Below are 9,131 nucleotides of genomic sequence, written 5' to 3'. Positions count from 1 at the left end.
CTCTTTGAATTAAAAAATGATTGAACAATTATATTTTAATAAAATATAAATAAATTACTTTTAATTAATTCTATACACCACTTTTAATATTTATTAATACATAATAAAAATATAAGATTTTAGATTTAGGCAGGAATTTATTTTTTAACTTCAACTTCAGAAAAGTTATCAAATTAAATTAAATTAAATTAAATTCAACTTAAAATATTTAAGTATTTGAAGATTTAATTAAAACTAAATTTAATAGTGATAATTCATTTAATACTTTTGCTCTATATTTGAACTAAATATGTACAATTAATTTACACTATTATTTAACATATATATATTTTTTATCCTCATACACCTCAGGCTCCAAACCAACTCCATACCATCTGATTACACCCTCTCCTACTTGGAGATGACCAATGCCAGGGAGGCAGAATCTCTCTCACTTAAACCTTGGTACAGAAGCCTGCCACCAGAAGAGGAGAGGGGCGTGGTGTCTAATCATTGGACACAAGCGTAGTTACTGCCCAATTAATGTATTACCCTTGATTTCCCCTCCATTCCATTAACAGTGACCATATTTTTTCTTTCTTTTTTTCTAGAAGTTCCCACCACCATATCCATTTTTGATGTTCAGAAGAGAGCATTAAGCCAATCTACATATGAGGGAGGAGACTCAGATACCCATTTCCGGCAGATTTCGCTTCTGGCCAGAAGTATCGCGTAGAACACCACTGTCTTCACCTCTCTACTCCTTCCTTTCCGTTCTTCCAGCAATCCAAAAATTACTAAAAGAAGGCTTGCCGAAATTTCTTGTTTCAAAATACTTGAGATCTTTGTACAGACTCTTTCCCAAAAACAGTACACTGCTGAGCATTCCATGAACATATGGATATCTGACATGCCTTGCAAGCCACATTTTCCACATTTAACTACTTCCCCCTTCCCCTACAGCATGCACATTGATACTTGCTGTCTGTCTCGTAACTGTTCCAAAGACATACTTTCTCCCCAGAGTTCGTCTGGTAACTTAAAGCCGCCATCTAGTGTCTCTAAAATTTCCCAATACCAGCTTGATACCTTCTTGGAGCACAAGTGATCTCTAATTAGCTTATCCTCTAGCTGGTTTGCAGACCCCAGGCTAGCCCTGATCCCCTGTGCCCAACTTCTCACCTGGACATACTTCAGCCTAAAGAGGTTTCCTCCTGTTAACACCGTTAGTTCTTCCCAAGACAGTAGGGACCCGCCCGTAGCTAAGTCCCCCCAATATTCGACCCCCACCTTCCTAAGTGTCAGAGCCAATACATCCACCAGACATTCGTGGGGTACCCAGGGAGTCTCAAACAAGAGACCCTTGGCTATAGTACTCTATCTTCGCTGCTTGCCGCAACTTGTACCAGGCCTTTGCTGTATCTTGTAGTATTTTTAATTTCCCCTTTGTGAAGAATTTGGGGTTGTGAAATTTATATAAAAAGTATTTTGCTGCACCTTTCACAGTGCCTACCATAGCTTTGAACATATCAAAAAACGCTGATGAGTCTGGGGAGGAGAATAACATCCTAGTGTTTTTGAGATGGAATGCCCATGCATAATATTGTATGTCAGGGAGTGAAAGGCCTCCCTTTTCTCTTCTTCTGCACAACTTCTTCCATGAAATCCTGGTGCATTTCTGAGCCCATATGAAGGAATTTATGTTCTGTTGAAGTTTATCCAGAAGTTTTTTATCCATTTGTAGAGGAATGGAATTATATAGAAAATTCATTTTAGGTAGGATTACCATTGTGACTAGGTTAGCTCCTTCAACAATTGTAGGAGGGAGATGTACCCACCCTCGCATTAACTTACTACACTGCACTACACTCTACTAAAGCTTTTTTTAAATTGACCTCAGCTATTTGTTCAACTTCCTGCACAATAATTAGCCCTAGATTACTCATTGATTTGTTAATCTGCCAGTGTCGCCCTTCTGACTCCATGTTTGTTCATGTAAAAATCTATTTCTAATAAAGCCTTTTTGGTCTGAGTGTATCAGGTTGCTTAACACTCTGCTTAACCTATCAGCTAGTATTTTAGTGAATAATTTATAATTGCTATTTAGCAGAGATATTGGTCTATGGACTCGCATCGGACTGGGTTTTTTCCTGGCGTCAAGATAAGTGAGATAATTGCCTCAGGCCAAGAAGCTGGTAATGGTACTCCTTCCTCAAATGTCTCTGAAAATAATTGTGACATTACCGGAACAATAGACTGCCCCAAGGTTTTATAGAGTTCAACAGGAGTGACATCCGGTCCCGCTACTTTCCCTCTCTTACTTTCTTTCAAACCTACTCTTATCTCTTTATTCAAAAGGGTTTGCTTTTCCTGTGTAAGACAGGGAAGAGTATCTATACCCCAATCCTGAACTGTATCCTCCCCCACCTCCACCTCCTTTGTGTAAAGTTTAGAAAATAACTTTTGGAACACATCTTCTATATCCTTTGGGGTGGTAAGCCTAACCCCAACTGATCGTCCACAATTTCTTTTACGCAGTTCCCCACTTGCTCCCTATTAATCTTCCAAGCTAGCAGTTTCCCTGCATCTTCTCCATACTCGAAATGAGAAAGCCTGCTTGCTTCCCATCTTTTTGCAATCCTGGTCTGCAACACAAGTTCCATCTGCTGCCTCAGCTGATTTATCCTATTATCCAAACCCTGCTTATCTCCCGCCTCAGTATTCTGACTATTCCATAGCAATTAGTATTCTGACTATTCCATAGCAATATTTCCTGCTCTATGTGGTTTAATTAATTCCTGTAGTGCTTATTTCAATTACTAGTGAGGCTCACAATCTTCTCCCTTATCACAGCCTTAAAAGTATCCCAAACTATAATTGTAGAGGCGGACCCTAGATTGACCCTAAACAATCCACTGTCTCCTTTCAAAGTTGACAGATAACCTCCTCATCCAGTAACAAGGCCTGATCAAAAGTCCACGTCTTCCCACCTAATTCCTGAGGGAGACTAACTTTCAACATTACTGCTGCAAGGTTCGATAGATGAGCAGCTGAATACGCAATGTCTTCCACCAAACCACACAGTACTTGGTCTACTAAAAAACAATCAATCTGAGAGGCATGGCCGTACTTTTTATTGCGTAACGAGAATCCCTGCTCCCCCCACTCTCTACCTCCACAGATTGCACAACCCAACCTCTTTCATCACCCCATTAAGATATTGTTGGGACTTCAGAGTACCTATTGATCTACATTTTACTGATCTGTCTAATTGATTATCTAAAACCACATTGAAGTCCCCAGCCATTATGATCGGATCAGGAAACTCTAATAGATGGGAGAAAACCATCCTAAGGGGCTCTATGTCATCACAATTTGGGCCATAGAACCCTACTGATATGAATCTCCTACCACCCAGTTGTAACCTGGCTATAATCCATCTGACTAATCTATCAGACACCACCTCCAACAAGGTTGCATTGACCTGCTGTTTAACTAAAATCGCAACACCTTTGGTACTAAAATTATGCTTGGTAGTGACAAAACATTGTACCCATTTCTGGATTTTAAACAGGGTCGTGCTTTCCTTCTTGGTTAAATGCATTTCTTGTAAGATCAATATGTAAGCTGGTGAGTCCCTTAGAAACTGCAAGACTTTGCGAGCCCTCCTTTTAACCTGTGGGCCATTAATATTCCAAGACCTAATTTGTATTAATCCACTACTGTATTCCTGGCTTCCACTGACCTTATCCAGTTAAAAACTGATTAGCTGAGGTGTATGAGGTTATTATTATTTTTTTTTCACACATGCTCTCCACCATGTGTCCTCCTGCTTCCCTCCTCTGTGCCCTACTTCGTACCCTCCCCCCCCTTGGACAACCTCCCTTTCCATTAACGGACCAACTGGCCCAATGTTAGAGCCCCTGTGGGCCCCCCAACATCTATATAAAAAAAAAGCTTTCTATTCCGCAACATCCCCCTTCCTTATGGCTGCTTACAATTCGTCTGCTGCAGTATGGTCCTAATATTGTGCATTTTATTGTTGTGCATTACACTAAGGTATGCTGGAAAATTAAGTTGGACCACAGCACCTAAACTTTTGAATTTCTCTAATCGTTTTCCAAACTCCCATTGTTTATTCAATGTTGCCCTGGACAAATCCGATCTGATTTCAAATGAGAAGTCCTCCCCTTTTAGAGATTTTGGGCCTCATTCTGACTTTGGCGGGCGGCGGAGGCCGCCCGCCAAAGTACCGCCGTCAGAATACCGCTGCGCGGTCAAAAGACCGCCGCGGTAATTCTGAGTTTCCCACTGGGCTGGCGGGCGACCGCCAGAAGGCCGCCCGCCAGCCCAGCGGGAAACCCCCTTCCACGAGGATGCCGGCTCCGAATGGAGCCGGCTGAGTGGAAAGGGTGCGACGGGTGCAGTTGCACCCGTCGCGATTTTCAGTGTCTGCTATGCAGGCACTGAAAATCCTTGGTGGGGCCCTGTTAGGGGGCCCCACGACACCCGTTACCGCCAAACAGGTTCCGGCGGTCAAAACCGCCAGAACCAGGCTGGCGGTAAGGGGGTCGGAATCCCCATGGCGGCGCTGCCTGCAGCGCCGCCATGTAGGATTCCTCAGGCCAGGGGAAAACCGGCGGGAAACCGCCGGTTTCCCTTTTCTGACCGCGGCTTTACCGCCGCGGTCAGAATAGGCCTGGATGCACCGCCAGCCTGTTGGCGGTGCATCCGCGGTCCCCGGCCCTGGCGGTCCATGACCGCCAGGGTCGGAATGACCCCCTTTATTCTTAAAGCGTTTGTCAATATATTTTCTTTCAAAAGAAAAGTTTGGAAATTCAGCAACATTTTTCGTGGCTTTTTATTATTAGGATTCCTTCTGAAGGGGTCTTTATAGATCCTCTGGATATTGCTCTCAATCTCCTCCTTACTTTCCAGTGAAATTGCCTTTTTAATAAGAGAGGGTACATACGTTTTTAGATCGTCCCCCTCCACTCCTTCTGGTACATTCAGGACTCTCAGGTTGTTCCTTCTGGAATTGTTTTCCAACTGTTCTAGTTTCTCCTGCAATTCCCGCTCATTCTCTTTTAACGGTTGAATTTCTTATTTGTTCCTCTTCAACTCCTCCTTTATAATGTCAACAGATTCCTCAAGAGCTTGAGTTCTAATTTGCCAGGTGAGGGAATTTCTTTTCCAAAGATTCACAAGCTACCCTTATTTCTCCTTGATTTGCTTCTGAGACCGCAAAGTATTTTTTAATATTGTCTGAGAGTGCTAAGAACATAGCCTCCAAAGTAGTAGTTACAATTGGGGTGGTCTGAGCCTGATTATCCATCAGATCTAAAGAGAGCAGGAGCCCAAAGGCCCCGGAGGCCCCGATAAATCTGAGGTCTTAAGAATTGGTCCCTTAGGAGCATTTGCCATATCTCCACTACCCCTGCATGGGGTTGTAAAGCTATTTTCTTCAAGGGGCAGCCTGGTCAGAGAATGGGGGATAACCCCCCCTTCTTCACCTTCTAAGGCTTGCAAGGGAGTAGATCTTTCATTCAAATCTTGCTCCATTAGACTGGTGGTGCTGTTACACAGAACTAGTGGCAAGGCTTTGAAGTACGCCCGCAGTGAGGGAGTGACTTTAAAGTTAACAATGCTGGATTTATGCTTTATTTTATTTATTCTTGTTGTATTCAACACCTCCTCTCCCCCCGGGGCCCCGACAGCCTGTTTTGCTTCTTCCACCTCTCCCCTTCACCTATCCTACCTGTATTTCCTGCTATATTGGATTTGTTGTGTCCACTCACTTTCTTCTGTCGGCCCCTTTGTTCTTTTCCCAGAGTCCGGGTAGATTCTCTTACTGTCTGCTTCCTTACCACACCTTCCATACTCACTGAAGTCTCTTCAACCTCTCCATCTGCCTTAGTCACTGCTGTGGTACTGCTAAATGCCGTCTTGATTGTCGTCCCGGTCGTCATACGACTTGTGCTGGCTCTTCCTGCGCTCCTCCAGAGGGGAACACGCTACGCTGCCCTCCGACTCATGCAGAGCTCCAGGGTGGCACGTATCCAGCTTACGGCCTGCTAGAGCTGCCAGAACTCCACCTGAGGCTCTCTAATCCCCGGCAAGCTGTCCACACATCAGCCCAGCAGCAGCAGCCCTGAAGGTGTCTGTCTGTCATGTCGCCAGCCGAGGGGGCCCAGGTACGTGGTCAGCAAGCTGCCGCTAGGCAGCCTGCCATGATCTCAAATCCCTCAAACATCATATAAATATTCTTACTATTTATTTAGAGTTAAATAAACATTTTTGCCTTTCTCTATACTTTACCATAGAGAGAGTCCTCAGTCGAGGAGATCTTTTTCACCCTATCAAGCTACTTTTCTCTTTTTAGAGTCTTTAGATGTTGAGGGCAATTGCCACCTCCTCTTACTAGCAACATTCAGAAAGTCTCCAGCCAAATTCAGTGTAGTGGCCCCAGCCTGCCCTGCACCCAGCAGTTACTTTAAAAAGCTACATGTTTAAACTTCTTATTCTATTCCTTCTTTGCTTTCCTTTTATTTTATTTTTAGCGCCTGCCTGTGGTCTCTGTTTTTACTGCTGTGAGGAGGGAGTGGGGAGGAACGATGTAAAGTAGAGCAATGAAGTGGTCTCAAGCAGACAGCAGAGTGAAGCACTAATTCTAGAGGGTCTGTATTCTACAGCGGTCAGGCACCTTCTTGTCATTACACAGGATGCTTTATAATTGGATGACTACACCGTCAGTCATTCCATTACAAAGCAGCTCAACTGCTGCAAGCGCAGAGGACTAATGCTAATTGAGCAAAGCAATCTACCGGCATATGTGAATGTGGAGTCTGCTGGTGGCTGGTCAGCACAAGTATGGGTAACTGGTAGGTGTTCTAGTCGCACAGGCAGACTAACCCATGTAACAATCTTATCAACCCCCACTCCTTTAATGTTTTATTTAAAATCTATTTCTTTATCTTCTGTTTCACTTTTAGTTGAACATAGGTTGTGATATGTTTTTTATGTAAAAACAGTAATTATTCCAGGTACAAATTAGCCGGCTTCTTTTGGGGGTTTAATCTAGAACTATCTAGGTATCTCAGTGGGATGAGCACCTCGTGTAAAGCTTTGTGTATGAGCCCGACACTACACAGGTTTGAACCTGGACTGGAATAACACTGCTTTTCATATTTTTCCATTGTGATAAAATGAGTAACAATGGGTTGGACAGTCATTTTAGGTTATTTAAGCGGAACGAGGCATTTCTGTTGCTTGTGTTATACAGATGGTTGATGCTTTTGTTGTTCTGGGAATCTGAGCTCAGTCTTCAAGAGAAATCAGACTGAAATCTCCTCTTACGAGACTAAAGGCAATCTAAACAAGCATTTGCAATGCAACGGGTCTCGTGTTTGCTCGTGTTAGAGCTGATAGTGTTGTAAACTCCTAACCCGACTTTTCACTGGTAATGAAACCTATCGGCAAAAGTGCATTTATGTACGTAACCCGAAAAAGTGCAATTAACTGTGTAACAGGGCCGATATTATGTAAAGCGCTCGACTTCTGCCGAGCAAGATCACGCTGGGAAAATAGAGAAAAAGTAGTCCACGAGCCGGACAGAAAACAGTGAGCCTCGCATGTTTTCTGTACTTGGTTGATGCGCTCGAGGAGGGCTATCCACCCGAAAAGGCATGACATGTGCATGCCTTCCACTAATGAAATCAAGCACATTCTGACAGGCAAGCCCAGAAGCCAATGACAGACACTGATGTGACGTGGACAGGGCTCCGAGCCCTTTTTAATTACTAAAGCGTCTCGCTTAGCGAAACGCATGCGCAAGCGCATGTGACGCAGGCTCGACCGTAAAAAACGAATCTATCAAGAAAGTCATTTAGCTACACCATTGAATGATGTAAAAACAGCTAAGGAGAACCCATTTTAAAGCCTTCATTAGTTGCGCCTTGTTAATTAATGATCCCTGCACACACGCAGGCATTGCAATTACAAGTGGTGCAACCTGCACTTGGTAATTACTGGGTGTGATAAAAACCACACCTTTGCACTTTTCCCCTGAAAACATTGGCAGTTCAAATCTGCTGAAATTTAGTAGGGGAAAAGCCTCAGTAAGTTCAGGGATTTGTGGATTTTGGTACTCGTTAAACTGCAAACCCCGGAATGTTGGTTTTTAATGGGTGATAAATAGCACGGCATCCTCCAGGACACTGGTAATCGAGGCCTCGTCAGCTAGAAATATACATCACTTTTCATTTAGATCATTTGGCATTAGTTTGCTCCTATGAAATACCAATCATATCACAACAGTTTAAGTGTTTAAAACACTTTTTCTCTAAGAGATTAGCTCGACATTGAGGGAGAATTAAATTTAGAAAAGGCAAAGTATTAAAGTTGGCAATCACATGTATTCAGTTGTGTTTTAATTTAAAAAGTCACATAAAATCTGATCCGTCATGAAATGCTGACCATAACATTGAAAATTAGCTCTTCCCAATGCTCAACAGGCTATATCACAGTGCTTAAAAAAACAACTATTATAACAAACATAACTGTGATGTGTTCCTGGTACAATTAGAGCTACACACCCACTTGTAGCATTTAAATAACAGGCCCTGTGCATGTATTAGCACTTTATTAGACACTTAAAAGTAAACTAAATGTGTCAATTGGGTGTAAACCAATTTCACCAAGTTGAAAGAAGAAAATACAAGCATGCTAGCATTACTTAGCAGTGGTAATGTGTGTATATCCTTAAAAGTCAACACAAACTGGTTCAGAAAACAGGAGGGTGAAGGCAAAATGTTTAAGGATTACCCAGCAAAAACGGCAAGTCCAAAAGACAGCAAATAGAGAGTTTATCTTGGAAGAGTCTAAAGAGATACACTAGTGCCAAAGGGTGGAAAGGAAAACTGAAATAGCCCAACATGGTCTGTCCAGCTCTCCTAGCCATTATCTCCTCCTCAACAAGTACAGCACAGGTCCTTCTATTACTTGCATGTGTACTGGCACATTTTCCATGGGAAAAACAAATGTACAAATACCATATTGCAAATAATAAAAAAAATCAATCCCTACTAATCATTGTGAAAATGGGCCAACTTCAGATCACTATACTGGAAAACCAGACAAGGCAACAACAACTG

General features: G+C 42.8%; 1 long non-coding RNA gene across 1 annotated transcript in view; it reads left to right on the top strand.

The window, feature by feature from the left end:
- Positions 1 to 6,102: 6,102 nt before the first annotated feature.
- The window catches only part of LOC138297292 (uncharacterized), a 380,784-nt gene continuing 377,755 nt past the window's right edge, over positions 6,103 to 9,131 (top strand). The window contains exon 1 of the long non-coding RNA XR_011204000.1: positions 6,103 to 6,173. This is a non-coding gene — a long non-coding RNA (uncharacterized lncRNA). The remainder of the gene's footprint in view (positions 6,174 to 9,131) is intronic.

This window comes from Pleurodeles waltl, chromosome 5 (genome assembly GCF_031143425.1).
Source record: "Pleurodeles waltl isolate 20211129_DDA chromosome 5, aPleWal1.hap1.20221129, whole genome shotgun sequence".
Lineage (NCBI taxonomy): Eukaryota > Metazoa > Chordata > Amphibia > Caudata > Salamandridae > Pleurodeles > Pleurodeles waltl.
Note: the sequence above shows the minus strand (reverse complement) of the source record. Positions and strands in the feature narration are given on the sequence as shown.